The 19582-nt window shown below is 41.4% G+C and overlaps 1 protein-coding gene and 1 pseudogene across 4 annotated transcripts in view; both read right to left on the bottom strand.

Annotated features, from left to right (window-relative positions):
* LRBA (LPS responsive beige-like anchor protein) overlaps positions 1-19582 on the bottom strand; it is a 321418-nt gene that overhangs the window by 186251 nt on the left and 115585 nt on the right. The gene's annotated exons all lie outside the window — the stretch shown is intronic.
* LOC117053133 lies at positions 17948-18157 on the bottom strand (annotated as a pseudogene).

Below are 19582 nucleotides of genomic sequence, written 5' to 3'. Positions count from 1 at the left end.
TACAAAATGGCAGGTGCTTATGCCTTGGGGCACTCTCTATTATTACAAAGTTAACCCTATACTCCTCACATGAACAAACCAGACAAAAAAGCATCCACTTGCCAGATGTGGTAAGATACGCAAGATATACATTTCCATAATATAAAAGGTAAAGGGACCCCTGACCATTAGGTCCAGTCGTGTCTGACTCTGGGGTTGCAGCGCTCATCTCGCATTAATGGCCGAGGGAGCCGGCATACAGCTTCCGGGTCATGTGGCCAGCATGACTAAGCCGCTTCTGGTGAACCAGAGCAGTGCACGGAAATGCCGTTTACCTTCCCGCCGGAGTATTTATCTACTTGCACTTTTGATGTGCTTTTGAACTGCTAGGTGGACAGGAGCTGGGACCGAGCAACAGGAGCTCACCCCATCGCGGGGATTCGAATCACCGACCTTCTGATCAGCAAGCCCTAGGTTCTGTGGTTTAACCCACAGTGCCACCCGCAAGCATATAAACAAGCAGTCCAGGACTGTAATTTCAGCTGCTTCACTTGCATTATTGCTGCTTAACGAAGATTTCACAATTGGTAGTCAGAAACATAATGGTGAGAGTAATGCTCTCTTTACAGTGAATGCAGATATTAGAAGAACTTGGTCAATTAGATTTTAATCAGAGTCATACTCCAAAAAAGGAAGTTAACATCAGGGAAAAGAACAATACACCATTAATCCATTAGGTATGCAGCATACTTCCTTGACTGTATTTATCTGAAATATGAACTTTAATGGTTACATATGCTTATTGTACATACGCAGTCCACCTTAATAACAACATGCCACTATAAACACAAGTGACAAAAATTATTGGTATGAAACCCGATCTTCTGCTACAATATTTTCAGGACATCAGTGTGTATTTTAAGCATCATGCACCATTAAAGTTTACTCCTGATTGAAGTATCAACCCAGAGACTATAACTTGGCATAAGAGGGATGGTTTTCATCTAAACTGGCACCCAGTTTATAGAGAATAATGTTCCTAGACTTTTAAATGAAATACATGTGTGAAGCTGTAAGAGTAAGCAACAAATCACAGCAACAAACAGCTAAGTATTATTACACCAGTGCTTTTCATAATACCGTCCAGCCTCTACAATTAATCCTTGCAAGTCTGCACAGCTTCCAATCCCCTTCCATAAAGGTGTCCCGATTACAGGGTATGATTAACATATACTGATTAAAGTAATTTTAGCAGTCACATTTCTCTCAATACTATGTTGCAACATTCATAGCAATCCTTGTACAATATGATTTTTTCATAGTGGACCACCTAAAGTGTAGCACACCACCTACACTGACCTTCTTCAACCTTGAGTCCTTAGATGTTGTTGAACTACTGATCCATCATCCCTGATCACTGGCCAGACTGGCAGGAGATGATCGGCATTGCAGACCAACAACAACTCAGGAGTCTGTGACTGAAAACTGCCACACGTTTGAGAAGTGTGGGAGATGAGTCCCTTAGCTTTCTATGAGCAACAAATCTAGCATTATGCTAATTGTTTTTTGCCCTTTCTTGGAGTTACAGTTGCTCAACTGTTTTTCCTAGTAAGCTTAGTGGAGCTACTATTGAATTTGGGAGATTTAGAGAAAGTACAACTGGTACTTTCTTGAAGTGTAGATCTCTACAGCACCATGGGAGTCTCTACACTGACTCCACCATGATCACGAGGCAGGAACAAAGACTCTTTGGGAAAGTGGGCTGTTCCCAATCAGTTTTGCAGACTCACCAAGCTCAAATAGTAATCAGAGCCACAAGTAGCAAAGAAATTAACAGATGCCCACTTTCCCCTTAAATATTTAACTTAAATAATTGCCAACAAGGCGTAGAACATGAAAGAAAATTAGAGGCACATTGCAGTCTATGTTAGGGAATGGTTCCAGTGACCCAATGACGCTGTTTAGATCTACACTTCAGGAGAGTGCCAATTGTACTATCACCTACTGGCATCATGGGACCACTAGATTGCGATGCATCAGAGCTTACCCAATTAGGGTGGCTCCAAAGTGCAACTTGAGCTAGCATTGGAGGGCCTGCTGTAGGATCCTGGGGCCAAATGAGTAATACAGATCAACTGAGTAATACAGATCCATCTTATAGTGCCTTGTAGAGGTGTTGGGAGTGGATTGACATCAGTTGCTAGTGACCCTATCAGAACTTCCTTGATTTGTGGTGTAATTTCAGGTGATTAAATGAACGCTCTTGTGGATACTGAGGGAGGCGGTTGTGGCAAGGTAGCTTCCAATCTAGTGGCTGGTGAGGGAGGAGGATAAGCTGCCTCCTGAAAACCTACAAACTCATCCTCCTCCTCCGAGGAGGGGGAGTGAAGGGCTTGGGTGAAAGCTGGATGGTTACGGTCTGGGTGCTCCTCCCAAGGGAGAGCTAAGAGCTGCTGGGTCTGCTGGGGTCGACAGGGAAAGTGAAGGCTTAGATCTTACCAGCCCTCTTGGAAATGAGTGCTCCTCGCTTCCCTCTTGCAGTTATTCAATTGCAGCTGTGCTGCTGCGTTAGAAGCTTTAGGCGCCTCAATGTGCTTCCTCTTTCGTTTTGCCTTGTGAGATTTCCAGGAGGTCTACAGCACTGGAAGCTAGTGGATTCTGTGGGCTCCATGCTCAGTCACCCAATGGGCATGTGCAGGTAGCAGATTGGTCCTGTGCTCAACCAGTGGTTGGGAGCTCTAATGGCCACAAGATTTTGACCTGTTCCAGGAGCCATAAAACAGGAAGCACCAGTCCCAGCAGGACGCAGGGTCCTAAAGCGGCTCTGGTTTCAGAGATAAATCCAAAGAAGGCAGTAATCCCTCACAAAGTGGTCAGCCATGAGGGGAAAGGGAAGGAGAGAAGTTTTTGTGGTTTTTTGTATTTTGTTTTAAAATCACCTGGGGGAGGGAGTGAAGAAGTATCTTTTTGTGTGTCTTTATTTGAATTTTACTTATTTGAAGGATAGTGAAAGGAAAGGAAATAAGATAAAAAGTCTCATGAATTGTAGAAAGAAGAAAAAATAGGTGCTGTGACTGCTTCAATCAAGCAGAAGCAAAACAACTGATTGCAGCTAGTTCAGAATGCTGCCAGAGTATGACTGGTACTTTGAGCACAATCAGGCAATATCTATTTTGTAGGATCTCTGCTGACTGCCTACAAGTGACTAGGAACTTAAGGTATTGATGCTAATATATAAAGCCCTGAATGACTTGCGAACTCAGGAGCAATAGTTGTGCATTGTGTAGTGGCTCAGGGGAGGGCCTTCTTAGCAGTCACACCATAGGTATGGAATTCCCTTCCCCTGCATTCACAATCAGCTTCCATTATCTAGTCAGAATGTATATTTGTTCTTTTTATGATACTTTATTTGCTTTACTGTTCAAATGTTGTATCATTTTAACTAACTGGTTTTACTGACAGCACTGGAAACTACTTTGTGGATACAGTCGATATATAAATGTTGAAGATATAGAAATAAGAAGTGCTAATGGTTTAATTAAGACCACGCTAGAGAAAACGTTTTAGATCTGAAATTACAAAATTAAAGAAGTATTTATTTGCACAGACATATGGGGATGCACTAAGTTTTAGGAATCATATTCATTTATTTCACTACCTATCTTTTCATTTGGGAAATAGAATTTGAGAATAACTACAACTGAGACAAAGAATTCCCATCAAATTATGAGATACAGAAGAAGAAACCTCCAACTCAATAAGTCTATGACTCCATGATTGTCCTGGTCTAAAAAAGAGGCATTCCTTTAGCTTCTTGAAAGCTTTCTTTTGTATAAAAGACAGTAATCAGCTACTGATACTATTGCACATTTTCACATTTTCTTTTCAAACTAAACTGCACCACAATATGATTATTTTTATTTCTATATACTGCTGTTTCATTAATTAAGAAAACATTAAAGTTTATTTAATTACTAGTCTTTGGGTCTGATATTTTCAGAAAAGGATTCCCAATAATAAATTTTCCAATTTTGTTTATTTCTTTTTTATGTTCTTACTCAGCGTTCTTTGAAGTAACTCTTCAAAGCTACAGTATCAAGTGGAATGCAGCATTAAGGATTTTACGACACTATGCTATTTGAGCATTTATTGTTTTGCTGAGAAATTGAAATCAGAAGGATTTAGCTTTTTTCTTTCTATTTTCTATTCTTTTTTCTAATTTAGGTTAACTTAGAACCCCAACACATCATAAATTTGAAATACGCCACTTTTAATCTTAACACAGAGACAAAATAATGCATTTTTTACTTAAACATGATCAAGAAAAAAAAATTAACATTCTTTATCATTTCCCAACAGAGACAGTTAATACTCTGAGACCACATTAATAGAATCTTTCTGGCATTGTAGAAAGTTTGATAGCACTCTTATTTCAATGTCTGAATTTTTCTCCTTTTTTGACAAAGACAAATGATTGCCATCAATCAAGATCCAATCGGGTATACAGAGAGTCAGGCAAATGCATCACTCTTTACGGGTTTTCCTGCTATTTGTGCAAGCTTTTCACCATATTATTTTATAGAATGATCAAAAAAGCAGCCATAAGATAGATCATTCACACCCACTGTAAAATTAACTTTCATGAATAATGAGAGTTTTAAACCTCAGATAATGTATATGTTATACAGCAGGTATTTCAAGAGTTCATTTCTGGCTGGAGATTATGTAAATGATACTATATGACCTTTATCATTACAAACAGGACATGCAAAGCACATATTATTTCATACATCATTCTAAACAAGTCAGTTCCTAAAGGAGAAACAGTCATTTATAATGTTCATGGTGAAGTGTTAAGGTTACAAGAAAATGATATGAAGTACAGTGATCCTTTATACTTCTCCTCCCCTTAACCTGTTACTTATGCCATCTAAAACATACTAAGAGTAACTGCATGTAGATATTAAAAATCAGTCTCATAGTGCACCTTAATCAACGTTGCCATCATAAAAGGGGTATCTCCTGTTTTGAAGATTATGTGTATTTCTGACTTTAAGCATTTACATTTTGCAAGAAGACAGCAAACTCAAATATATTTAAGCATGCCTATCTTTATCAGGCTTATCACATGTTTTTACATGAGTAGAATGTGTGCTTTTATTTAAAATGCATCTCTGGGTTATTTGTGGGGCCTGCCTGGTGTTTTGACATGAGTAGAATGTGTGCTTTTATTTAAAATGCATCTCTGGGTTATTTGTGGGGCTTAGGAATTGGTTCATGTTTTTTCCAAAATATTGTCCGGCCCACCACATGGTCTGAGGGACGGTGGACCAGCCCACGGCTGAAAAAGTTTACTGACCCCAGCTCTAGCATAAACAATAAATGGAACCTGTGTAGGAGAAGTGACAGTGGTTCATAGTGTCCTGTGTCCGGTGGTCAATGGCTTCCTGGTTACAGTTAGCAATACTGCTGGGGAAAGGACAATATTTGTCTTCCATCATTGCTAACCCAAGGAACTCAGCAACCAGAGGAAGCACCTCAATTCTGCACCTGTATATAAATCCCTTTAAACAGGACTACTGCTGTTAGCATTCACTCCTACAAACAAACAAACAAACAAACAAAAAGTGACGTCTGAACACTTATGGCGGTGGCTCAAAAGCTGAGGCAGGGACACAACGGACAGGAAGCACAGAAAATATGTGTAAGGTCAAAGAGAAACTTTACATTCCACTGCAAATTTTGCTGGAAACAGTATAGGCCTGAATGAGAGTGAATGAAGTAATATTTAATCCAGATAATATGTAGGTTCTCTTGGTAAGCTCTACGATGATTCTGGAATGAGGTTTGTAACTTGTCCTGTGTGGGTGGATGACACTTTAAAGTGCAGGCATCTAGCTTGGAAAAGCTTTTTAGCTATAGACTTTACTCTGGATGCCCAACGGTCATTTGCCTGTTTGTACAGACAGCCCAGACACAGTTATCCAGCCTCTCTCGGGTAACATCTAGGCACTGAGTACTTAAATGCACTATACAACCTTAGAAGATAGTTTGGAAATTTGAAATGCTTCATAACATGGCTGTGAGATTGTTATCACTTTGATCACATCACATCTGACCAAAGTTGCTGGTTTGTTTCAGAGTTCAATTCAATGTGCTTAGTGTAACAGGGAAGCCACAAAGGGCTGAAGGCAAGGATAACAGAAGGAAGAACTCATACCGTACAGACTGTTTGACGACCAGGATGACTCTCCACTCCATAGCAAAGTAAAGACAGGGACAGGGCCAACTCACTGGTGGTGCCTCATATTGGAACTCACTGCCACAATAGATCTGTTAACATCTAGGTTTCTGTACTGAAATATACTCTACATGGCATTACTTTTGAAGATGGTTTGTGATTTCATTCAAGTACCAAATTAAAAACATCTTGTTTAACAAGGTTTAACAACTGACCTCAGCTTGCATAGGAATCTCTGTTTGTACACACTTACATAAAATGGGCTGCTTATTTATTCCTAATAGATTTATCTTGCTGAAGTTACCAACAACATTCATATAATACATAGGCATGTGTCACAGGAAAGGATTTTGAAAGGACTGCCTCTGCAGACTAATAACCTTTCTTTCTTTTGCTATAACACTGAATATTATATATTTTTCCAAGTAGAAATGAACAGCCCATCAAATAAAGATATGCAGTAATAGGATTATATTTTAGCCCATGTACCTTATATCCAAGCCCAGTATGTTTTCGTGTCTCTTGCAATGTCTTTAGTTTAATGATGAAAAGAGTGAAAAACACAGGAAGGAAATTATAACAATCACTGCAGTTCTACTGTAGCAAATACCACAGTCAACTGAAGTATACGTTAAAGGTTAGCAAGGTCAGAATGAAATACTACATAATTTATCAGATTAAGAAAAAATCATTCTGAAAGTACAGAGTTATGTATGGCATTAGACCAACAATACTGCCTAATAAGCACATTACTATCAACATTTGTTCAGCTATGACTGATGACACCCATTTGCTAACTATATAAGTGAATGTTAAACTGGTTGAATCTCATAGCTGTGGAAGAAATTTAAAGCATCTTTTCACCCAAGATCCATACTTGGTCCCACTCCTCACCATGCTTGGAGGAGGGATTGAAGAAAGTATAGTTCACTCTAGTCTAGCCTATGCCTTATCCCACATCTCAACAGTGAAAGTATGAGTATAATTGTTCTGCTAGAACATACAGACATGTAACGAACATACATTGGCTTACTTCATAATGCTGATTCCCCAAATCAATCTGCCCCTTATCAGGAGCAGCTAATTTAGCTTTCCAAATGTTCCCAGTATGGTCAATAGTTAGGGAAGATGCGAGTTGCTGTCCAGAAAATCTGAAGTCCCCAAAGTTTTCCAGTTCTGCCCTAAATGTCTTAGACCAGATACGTAAAACAGCACCTGCGCAATATCCAGCAACACAAATTTTAAAGGTCCTCTGCCAATGCATTTTCCCAAGTGCCTTTCCTAATCAGAAGGTAGACCAACATCAATTATGAAATTCCCTCCCAAAGGTTCAATATCTTGCACCAATGGTCTTACATTGAGCTCTCTGGAATGGCTACCTTTGCTTCCTTTATTTTTATTTTTTTGCTTAAAATGCATACACACACACACACACACACACACACACAGTATATATAAAGGGCCCCCAGACGGTTAAGTCCAGTCAAAGGTGACTATGGGGTTTCGGCGCTCATCTCATTTCAGGCCAAGGGAACCTGTGTTTGTTGCCAGATAGCTTTCCGAGTCATGTGACCAGCATGACTAAACCACTTCTTGCACAACAGGATACCGCGATGAGTGCCAGAGGGCACGGAAACACTGTTTACCTTCCTGCTGTAGAGGTACCTATTTATCTATTTGCACTGGTATACTTTTGAACTGCTAGGTTGGCAGAGGCTGGGACACAGCTCAACCCGTCACAATGATTCGAACCGCCAACCTTCTGATTGGCAAGCTGGAGGCTCAAGTGATTTAGGCCACAGTGCCACCCACTTCCCTACTGTATATATAGCAAAGGTCAACAATGTGAGATTGCTTGGGGGGCAGGGGCTTCCATCTTCAGGGACATTACACAATGGGCAAGTGGGAGAAGGGGGAAGCAATGGGGAGGAGAAAATACAGTGAGGAAGACAAGCCCATTATTACACACACACATTATTATCCCCCCCATTTTGTTCTTAACATTGCTGTATTTTCTTCTGTGTTAAATAATAAACTGATTTATCAGAGAAAAGAGGTGCATTAAAAAAAGCTTTAGTAATTGGTTTCCCTTTCCCTCCTACTTTTTTAAAAATAAGAACAACCCAATTGTACATAGCCGCCACTTCTAATATCTTCCTTCAGCGGCAAAGACCAGGTCATGGGCAGTGCTTAGTTTCCTAGCAACTTCCTTGCCGGCACAAAAGTAATAAAGGAAAACACAAATGCAGGAAGTAGAAAAGAATGATGGGTTCGCAGTTCTGTCTTCCAGCTACAAAAACAAAAACCACCACAAAGAAACACAAGGGAAGTAATAGGAAATGTGCTTACGAATTGGAGCAGGGGAAGCTAGAGACTTAAAAAATAACGGAAGACAGTTCAAGGGGGACGCAAAGGGATTATGAATTGCAGCCAAAAACTGAAAGGGAGATTAGTGGAGAAGCATGCCAGAACGACAGCATTTGCAATGAGCTGCAACAGAAGCAAGAGAAAGAGAAGTGCACGTCCCTGAGCATCACTATGTAGCTGCCTGAAAAGAAAACCAGCCTCATTCAGGTGGGATTTCCTCCCCTCAGATAAAAATGACAGTACCAGCACAATCTGATTTCTGTATAAAAGGGCACTTAGAGATAAAGAAGCAAAGGAGAAACATCTGCTCAACATGCAGCAGACTACTCTACTGTAACCAGGGAAAGGTAGAGTATTAAGAAAAGGGACAAGAGGGCAACCAACAACCAACAACATCGCTATACAGTATGCCTGTTGCTATTTTCCTAATCAATGCCAAAAAGTAATACCCAGCATGCTTGGCGCAGCAAATAGTTATATTATGTTCTAACAGTTCTAGTTGAAAATATTAATTTTGTCAAGTCTTTATTGTTCTATAAATTAGAAGAGTAGCACTGTAACCTCTTAAAGTAGAATGCTACTAGATATTACTTATATGTATACAATAGCAGATCATGTGATTTCTGTTCACTTGTTCACAGAGAAAAACAGCAAGTACTCCGACCAGTTCTTATAGGCTAGTTTTGGATTACAATCTAATTAATTCATAGAAATGAAGTTAACAAGTTGCTACATCTATAGGTACTAAAACTTAACATTAGACTACTTCTAGTACCCATTTCTGCATCTTGCCATTGATAGACCTATCACAACTAAGCTATTTTGGGGGGGGGGTCTATTCATTACAAACACTGAACTGACCCCAATGGTAAAGGTAAAGGTAAAGGACCCCTGGGTGGTTAAGTCCAGTCAAAGGTGACTATGGGTTACGGCACTCATCTTGCTTCAGGCTGAGGGAGCCAGCATTTGTCCACAGACAGCTTTGAGGGCCAGCATGACTAAACTGCTTCTGGTGCAACGGAACAGCGTGACGGAAGTCAGAGCACACAGAAACACTGTTTACCTTCCCACCGCAGCTGTACCTATTTATCTACTTGTACTGATATGCTTTCAAACTGCTAGGTTACCAGAAGCTGGGACAGAGCAATGGGAGCTCACCCTGTTGCATGGATTCGAACTCCGGACCTTCTGATGTGATTTAGACCAGTGTTCCCCAACCTTGGGCCTTCAGCTGTTTTATGCCTACAACTCCCATCATCCGTGACCACTGGCCTTGCTAGCTAGGGATGATGGGAGCTGGAGGCCCAAGGTTGGGGAACACTGGTTTAGACCACAGCGCCACTCGCTCTCTGACCTCAATGAGGCTAAGATTTCAGTTGAACCCATGTCTAATGGGAAGGTATACGATGCAGGGTTACATCTTTCCTTAAGCAGCTTGTGGTTCTGTCCCATCTTCTGAAAAGGTTTGGGAAGGTCTATTCAGGGGCGTCGCTGGGGAGGGGCGGTGGGGGCGGTACGCCCCCAGTGACAGGGTGAGCAGCGGCGGGTGGGGGTGACAAGCGGCGGCCCCTCCCGCCACTCCCACGCGCCGCCGCTCCCTCCGTCACCCCGGGAGCAGCAGCACACGGATGGGGTGCTTCTGCCGCTTTTTTTCGGCGGGGGGGGGCCCGACCAGCGAGGGGGGTTGTCACGCTTGTCACCCCCTCCTCGCTGGTCACCACCCCCCGCCGAAAAAAACGCGGGGGGGGGGGGCGGGGAAAGCCTGGAAAGGAAGCAGAGCAGGCGCGTTTAAGCGCCGCTCTGCTTTTTCCGCTTTCCGCCGCTTTTTTCGGCGGGGGAGAGCCGACCAGCGAGGTGGGGGTCACGCTTGTCACCCCCTCCCTGCTGGTCACCACCCCCCCCGCCGAAAAAAAAGCCTCGGAAAGGGGGAAATCCCCCCTTTCTGTATACACGTGCGTCGTGACGTCATGATGACGTCACGGCGCGTGCGTGCCGTGCCCCTCCCCCAGGGGGTGCCTCTGCGCTGCCGCCGCCCCCAGCAGCGCAGAGGCTAGCGACGCCACTGGGTCTATTGTATTTGTTTCTGGTAATTTTGGATGACAAAATAAACACGAACAAGCACTCCACTTTGCACTCTCGCACAAGTTGCTGCACCTTTGCAGCAGTCGCCCCTAAGGCAGACCTTACTGCAAAATATTGCATGCAAATCATTCTCAAAACTGATTTCTATTCTGCTTTGTTTTTGTTTCTTGGGGGGCTCTCAGAATTAGATAAAAAGCAGTGTTTCTTGCTTGTGAACATTCACCAGGCTGCTGCTATGGAGGAATTTATTTAAAATTTTATAAAGTGTACTCTCTGCACCCAGAGTCACCTGAAGTGAATCTAGTTTATAGGTGTTCACGTTTAGACCTCTGTATGTCACTTGACAGTTACCCTCATATATTTTTACTGCTTTAAGTGCTCCTCATGCTAGGTTTCCCTTCTCTGATTTCTTTGCCCCAACTGCTTATGGTGAACAATAAGGTAGATATTTTCAACAGTGATCAATCTCCACTTTATCTCCGTCTGCAGGATCACTTTACCATCATTTCTTGAGACACATTTCATAAAACTAATCAAGAGGTGGTTTCCGGCTCTCTCGATACAGCATAGTTTAGTTGCTACTGTTGTTGCTGCTGCTGCTGGCCTTTGCCCCACTCTATTACATTTCTTTTAGTGTAAAGTATATAGTGAACTACTGCAGTCCATTTGGTTTTCCGAACAAGCCATATACTGCTCCACTATCAAATTTAACTTATACTGTCCACATTGCTCTGTGAACTGAGTCAAGCTGGAAACAGGATTTTTAATTAAGGTACATAAAAATCACCACTCATGTCCTAGTGAGTTTAGAACATCTTATATCACTTAATAACCTCTCTGGTTTTGCTTAAGAACAAGAGAGCAATTTAGGTTTTTGTTTACCACAAATATGCTTCCCTTTACTACCGGTAAGTGAAAGAAAAACCAGTAGTACAATATGGGGCATTCAGTTTCCTTTGTACGTTAGAAGTGGCATTGCTCCATGAGACACCACTTTGCTAAAACGTTCTCTCAGATTTCTAACAAAGACCTAATAGAGAGAAAAGCATATCTTCATTACCACACAATAATGCAAATTTACAATCAATGCAGCTACTGCATCTTCCTGTGACAGTTACTTCTGCTTATTAGAAGTCAAAAGAAAAATACTGTACATCTAACACCAATAAATCTGACTAATCAAAGCTATAATCCTTCCAAAAATCATTAGGACTGGAGGAAAGGCTAAAGGAAAAAATAGCATGTCTATTATTATGGTGACTAAATGGGATTAGTCAATCCTCAGGAGAAAAAGTTATGAATTAAGTGAAGTATGAATGCTAAGAAAATTTGTGGGAAGGGAAATGCAAATGGTTTCCTAATTATCTGCAGCCTATTAACATGCAATCCTGATTACTTGCAATTAAAGTCCCCTTAAATGTTATGACAAAAATTCATTGAAACGTAGAAAATTATCTGCTAATTATTGCACTGTAATGAGCAAGCTTAATGTGTATTTTCACTACAAGCTCAATAAATTACCAAAATATTGTACATAATACTGCCTGAAATTGAACTTAAGAATGCAACATGCTGGTTCTTATTACGTTAAAGAATCCCACAGGAAGTTGGGATGCCAGCATGCCCTTAAAGTAAAGTTATTTTTACATTCTGTATATTTAAAACCAGAAGAGGAAAATCTAAGTAGCTCTGGAAGTACCACATAAAGTGTTCATGTAGTGCTCAGCAGACCTGTCATAGCACGCTGCTGATGGCTCCAACTCCATACCCTTAGAGACAGTTCTCAAAAGCAGATTAACAACTTCAAAAAGCTCTGCTGGCCAGGTTCTTGAGAGTGCAATGGTAGTGACAAAATTAAGCTTACGGTATTTGCCGCTGTAATCACACCTCACCACTATACAGTATGAGGATGGCAGTGAGATTACAAACCTCCTCTCAGAACATTTACTCACTGCTCCAGATCTAGATTGAAGAGCCCAACTTTTTTCATGTGTAGGCTCTGTGATGTATTGAGGCAATCCCATGTTTGTTCTCGTGGCCACGAGGTCCTAAGCAGGCCCAGACAAGTCGGTCCCAGCATGAATGTTGAAGGCTCTCAGCACAACAGTCCAGGCCAGGGGGTTTCAAACACTATACCTGTGACCACTTCAGCCAGCCTGTGTATGGAGATTGTAGCAGCGAGGGCCTGTGATCCAACCTCATGTAGATCTCCACAAACTAAGAACCCAGCCCAAGTGGTTTCCTGGTGAGGGAGATTGTTTTCTTATGAATGGTGGTGATTTCTCTCCTCCTTGGACTTTTGATTGTGTACTGATAAAAGTGTGTACTGATAAATACTAAAGCTTGGTCACCCAGGTCTTGATAATGCAAGTTAAAATAAAGGAAATATGATATTTTAACTTCCAGAAGATTGTTTTAAAAAACATGCGGCCTGTAGAACTTGAAAGCTTTATAGTATTACAAGACATTTTGGTTGGACAAAACACTACAGAAATAGTCATAGCATGAGTCAGCCAGTCCAGGGCATCCTTCACAAACGTTGCTGCAATGTGCACATGAGAATTAAAGGCATCCCAGTTTACCTTAATGTTGGAAAGAATTCAGTATATGCAGAGATTCATTGATACTGAAGATGAATGGGAAGCTCCTGGTTGCACAGGAAGCCCACTAAACTTTGCATCAAAGCCACAGTGATTGTTGCATTCATGATAGTACTTATTAAGACAAGACCACAAAACGTTAAAAAGTTTACTGGTATTCTTAAAATAGTGTTTGCCAGACCTGTGATGCACGGTGGACATATGGTTATGATATTTTGTTCTCTGAAACCAAGGAAAAATAGAAGCATACTAGGGTAGGTGATCATAAAAAGTGTAACAGTTTTTCCCAAGTTGTTGTTCTAGTTATTTTTGAAACCCTTATTTCTAGGATCTAATGTTTTATGTGCCATTATTTTGCTTTTACTACACAGAGAAGAGCTGGCTTCCAAAGATAAAGGAGACTTTTGGTAAATGGTGAAGGTAAAGAAATAAATGACCCACTTGGTTAGTGTGTAATTACAGTGGCTGAGATTGTAACAATCTATCACATGAGCGAGGATGACACCACTCTAAAGGGTTAGTCAAAGGAGATAGCCTTTGACTAACTACTGGACACATACGATCGATACTTCTCAGATATTGTTCTCTCAAAAAAACAATTGAGTTCTAAAAAAAGTTTGAAAATAGCATCTCCCCCTCCCTCTCAGATACTGATCAGAGCCTCATCTTGACCTTATTCTGGAAAAGCAACCCTTTCTTCAAAAGGTATGTGGATCACATAAATCTTCTGGTCCCCTGGAAAGCTCTTAAGTAGAGGCATTTGCTTGAGATGATTCGTTTTTAGGGATATTTGCTCCATTTTTCATGTATTTGGTGTGATATTGCAACAAAAAAAGCCTATTACTAGGATGCATTCCTCAATGCTTCTTAGTGCATTGTATTCCTTAAATACAAGTCATTATTTGTTTTCTATATCTTGGCATTTCTGCCTATCCGTTGCAATGCAATGGAGAAACTAGCAAACATATGCATGGAGAAGGGAAGCATTAGAAACAGGTCAAGCACACCACTTAAATTTTAGTATGTATCTATGTATTTTGCATACTGAAATGACAGTGAACTTGAATTATGGAAATGGCAATATTTTGTAAACAAGCTAGTTTACTTGATTTGAATTTGAACAAGGTTTTTGGACAACTTCCCTTTGTGAGAAAAATATACACAACAGAAGAAGAATTTTGACAAACATGTCATTTAATTTAGTTTTAAATTAGTTGAAATCGTACAGGCAAAATTAAAGTTTATATGCTCCCTGCATTTTTTAGCCTACAGGATTACAAAGGCTCTTTTGTTTATAGGACCTATAGTATAGCTGTTAAAAAACAACAAAGGTACTGCTGCTAGATTAAACAATTTGGAATTTTTGAAAAATCAGATGTGGACACCTGTATATTAGCAGAGAGAAAATTAGGTTTGTATCTTGTCAGTAAAATAGCTAGCTAGAATATGTTTCATTTCTTTGGGGGGAGTAAACATAAATTTGGATAAGCAGATGTAAACAGAAGAAGCTAAAGAAGAATTCTGTCATAAAATTACTGACTGCGGCCTATATATGGTACAAAAGGTGGTAGATATTTCTCCCCACCATGAATTCCAAATAACACATGAGGTGAGGTCTCCATACTGATGCCCTATAGCATGAAAACCCTGCTTACATAATTTCTCCTCTGAGCTTAGTCAAAGTAGAAAAAAGATCACATGAGCGGCAATACTACCATACAAATAAATGGCAAAAATTAAGAGAATGGGTCTCCAAATGTATATTGGGGTGAAAGATGGGTCCCAGGTCTAAAAAGGCTGATGACTACTAGGGAATTGTCCAAGCTCCTTCTGATTAATTTTAAGACATACTGATTTGTTCTTTAAAATAGATACTAGAAGCCGTCTCTTTACAAGTGAGGCAAAACCACACCACCAAATACCGGTACTTAACAGATTTCAGTATGCTGACGAATGCAGCATGATGAGATAAGCACTAGGGAGTCATTTAAGCGGTCAATCTATGGATGCAACTGTTCCCAGGTCAATTCTAAGTCTATAATACGATGCCATACTGCAAGCTCTGCAAACAATTTCTATTGTCTTACAAAGCTGTATGAATCAACTTGACCCAAGCTGCGGAGTGTGAGGGATCCTAATCCCTCCCCTTTCGATACTTCCCCAACCGTGACGCTCCCTAAGTTTCACTGACAACTAGGATGAATCCTTCAGCGTTTATAGGGGAGTTGTCTCTGGGGTACCTCAGTGCTTTACGTTTGAAAACCTCTTGCCACCTTTGGGATCTCCCTCCCAGGGTTCCCCACCTACTGCAGTTTGCCTTCCCTTTAGGCAACTACGTGGCACACTTGGCTTCACTGTCCAGCCCTCTGTATGACAGGAGAATAAGCAAACGGTTTCCTCCTCCACAGGAAAGCTTTGTTCTCTCTTCTTAGTCAAACCTCTTAAGGTACTGATACACTGCCACAGTCAGCGAACGTTTAAGCACTTTTAACTTTATTAGGTAACTTGAAAACATGGATGTCTCGGGTTATTACTTATACAAATCTTCTTATATAATTCAGCTCAGTTATAATCTTTCCTGCATCCCGTTAGCAATGGTAATGACCTTTCCTCCCATTCCCCAAAGCCTAACCTCGCAGTTTCTCTTTCTCAACCTCCACACCCAACTGCCAAACCCCCAACTGCCTTTCAAGGTTGTTCCCCCACCTTTTAGAATGCCAACTAGCTCCGCCTCCCAGGGAACACCTACCTAACATGGGAGCGATAGGTTAACCCATGATGAACCAGGCATTATTCCGCCACACAGAGCACACATTAGGAAGCATCTTGAGCATTAGTCTACATATTTACCAATCTTATTATCTTGTTGTATAGACTGCAGTCATTGGCAGCACATACTAAATCAAAACAATCCCAGCTAGCTTTGTGTTTTCTATGGAATTCAAATATAAAGTGTCTCACTTAAAAGAAAAGCAGACTCAGTTTCTGCTAGCATGCACAGCAAAGAAGGTGCCAGGACTAGCTTTCTAAAATACTGATTGCGTTATGATCCGAGATGCTGCTAGACTACAGCTCTAATAATTCCTCATACTTGCCCATGCTGACTTAGGTCACCTTATACAGTCATAAGCTATTGGTCCATCTAGGTCAAAATTATCTACATTGACTGACAGCAGCTCTCCAGGGTTTAAGACATGTCTCTTTCTCAGTCCTACCTGGTTCTGCATACAAATACTGTACCACCAACCTATGGGCCATCCCCTTATGGGTTTATGAGTCCAGTCATCAACATTTGGAAGGTTGCTGGTTCACCACCCATGCAAGCTACTCTGGACCAAGCTACTCTGTATTCAGGTTACTCTGGACCAGTGTTTCTCAAACTTGGGTTTCAGCTGCTGTTGGAGTACAACTATCATCATCTCTAGCTAGTAGAACCAGTGGCCAGGGATGATAGAAATTGTAGTCCAACCACAGCTGGGAACCCATGTTTGAGAAACACTGTTCTGGACAGACAAGATGGGATTGTGGAAGCTGTCCACACACACACACACACCCTCATTCCATGCCCTCTATCAATGATTATAGCTGTCAGCTGCTCCTATGAACCTGAAAAGATGGCAGAGGAGACAGAGGCAGCCTAGATGGATGTGTTTTGGCACACACACACCCCTTTCCTGGCATGCAGGCACAAGTTCTCTCATATCAATGTGCCTGCCTTTCTGCCTGCCTGCTACTACAGCCTCTCCCTGGGTTGCTGCCTTTTCCACATCCACTGTATGTCATAAAAGAGCTGAGTGGAAGCAGCCACAATCATTTTACTTTGAAAACCTTCCTGACACAGAAAAGCTCTACTTCCTACTGCCATGTAGCCCTGCACGAAAAGAAAGAATCTGCACCCTCCCACTTTTTCCTTCTTGACAGTCAAGTAAGGAAAGGTGAAAATCTTGATCCCTCCACTTTGCGTAGGGAAAGAAAGAAAAAATGAAACATATCTTTCTTCTCTTTCAAGTGCTTTGCACCAAGCAAAAAGTTCACAGTTCCTACAAGATGAGATAACAGGTGAGACAGCTGCTAGCTCTGTTCACACATGCAAAGCATTTATTTGTTTGATTAATATTTAATTAAAAAAAGGAAACAAATAGTGAGTCTCCATAGCCATAGTGTCAAGTCTGAGCTTGAACTCAGGGGCAATTAGTTCCATCAAAACAGTGATATCAGAAGTAGTAGTCCTAGAATCCAACCTGGTCCCCAGCAGGGACTCAGCCAGACCAAGAACCTACAAACTGCTAACATGAAGCCTTCAGAGTCTGTGCCCTCAGAACATACACTACACAACACGATACAGCTCTCACACCTCTACATTGGCCTGTCAAATACAGGCAACCAATCTGGAGGGAACTCTCAGAAAGGAGAGAGTGGTAGGGTCTACCCATTAAAGGCCTCCCATCTCTCAAGGAATAAGCAGAATCTGTGCGGTGGTAGACTTGGAGACATAAAGTCTTCAGTCAAGTTCCAGTTACCCATGACTCTACAAGTATTGGACTGCCGCTTTGTTTTTGTTTTTAAGTGGTGGAGGGCAAAGAAAGTTTATTGGAAGGACAGAGGGTGGCTCATCACCCTTTGGCCAGGCTGTGCAAACATATCACACCAGAGAGTTTTGACCCGACTGAGCTACAGCTCAGTGCCACTGCTGGGTCTCACATTGGGACTCCAGGAGCATGAGCACATACCCTTCCCGAACTGGGCCTTTCACGTTGCGGATGATTGAATGGCTGGTGTCATCCATGAATGCCACACGGACCTGGGTGCACTGCCCCTGCAAGCCTGTCTGGCCCAGCACTTTGGTGACTCAGGCCAGCATGATGGGCTGCACATGGCTTGTGTCCATGGTGGAGGTGAACGCAGAAGGAAAGGCAAGTATTGATCTGCCTTAAATACCCTGATGGGCTTCCAGACAAAGTCAGGACTGGTAACACAAATATATTACAATGCAGACGTGCTATACATCAGTAGCCTCTAACCTTTTCTGGTCTGGGATGCACCTTTAGTTTCAACCTGTAACAGGGGTCCCACACTTAAGAACATAAGAAGAGCCCTCTGTTTGCCCTGTTGATTTCTCCCAGGAAAACCTTTGATTTAGCACTGAATCAGAACAAATGGCAATCGGGGTTTTCATGGATTGCTGTTTGTTCCAATTTGGTGCTGAAGATTGGGTTTTCCAGATGAAAGACGTGGGACAAAAGCAAAACCACTTGGACCCATACCTCAAAAGCACAGGACAAGCAGGGATCCAGTTGTCTAGACAAGGGACAAGTGGAAGTGTGGGTCAACCCATAGACACCAAAAGGCCAAGGAGCATTCCCACACTGCCACTCTCTGGAACTGACATGGTAGGCTGGGCTGCAACCACCATAAAACAGTACCCGCAACACCCACCCCACAGAGCTGGTATCAAAAGCAGTCAATAGACTGCGGTTAACATTGTGTGAACATAGCTTAAAATAATAGCAGTGGGAGTGTATTAGAGCTGCAGTAAATAGTCATGTGAATATACCATTGAGCAGCATTAAAAGTGGATCTCAAAATTTCATACAGGGTACACGAGGCTTGTCCTGAAAGGCTTGTGTTCTATATGCAGGATAAATAATCACAAATGAAAACATCAGTGGTTGGAGAAAAAAACACAGTAGGATAAATGTTTCCAAAAGGTCAAGTGGTTAATCAGATTAGTTATGTCCACATTTTGGCAGATAGATCAGCTGAGGATTTTCCAGGGATCATGATATTTTGTTTTCTCAAGACTGGCAGACAAGAGACTTTAAAAAAAAATTGTACCAGTTAAAAACAAGCAGACACAAGCACCAAAAATAGATTTGGAGATTCTGCCTATACATTTATAGTTTTAAAACAAGCAAAAGGCCTTAAAGCACACATCCTTTAGGTACCAGGAAGGCACTGAGCACAGCAGAGATTTTGTCTCCACTGTTTACAAATTTCTCTAGAGTTAGAATTTAGCGTAGCATTCAGCTGGATAGGGGGCATAGGGGACCAATTTTTTTTAATGCACCACTACATAATGCGCTACGGAACAAGACCTTTAATACTTTAAAATGCCTAAAATGCAAGGGAAAGGTGTGTGCATATAGAATTCATAAGAGAAGTCAGACTTGCACATGGACTGAAGCAGCAATTGACCACTGTAGAGCTTGTTTTAATGTCCCCAGAGAATCAGGTTCCGACAGAGATTACTTATAAACTTTAAAGTTTTGCCTTTATCAAATTTTTATTTTGCCTTGTTGTCAAGCACATGTGC

Source organism: Lacerta agilis, chromosome 9 (genome assembly GCF_009819535.1).
Source record: "Lacerta agilis isolate rLacAgi1 chromosome 9, rLacAgi1.pri, whole genome shotgun sequence".
NCBI lineage: Eukaryota > Metazoa > Chordata > Lepidosauria > Squamata > Lacertidae > Lacerta > Lacerta agilis.
Note: the sequence above shows the minus strand (reverse complement) of the source record. Positions and strands in the feature narration are given on the sequence as shown.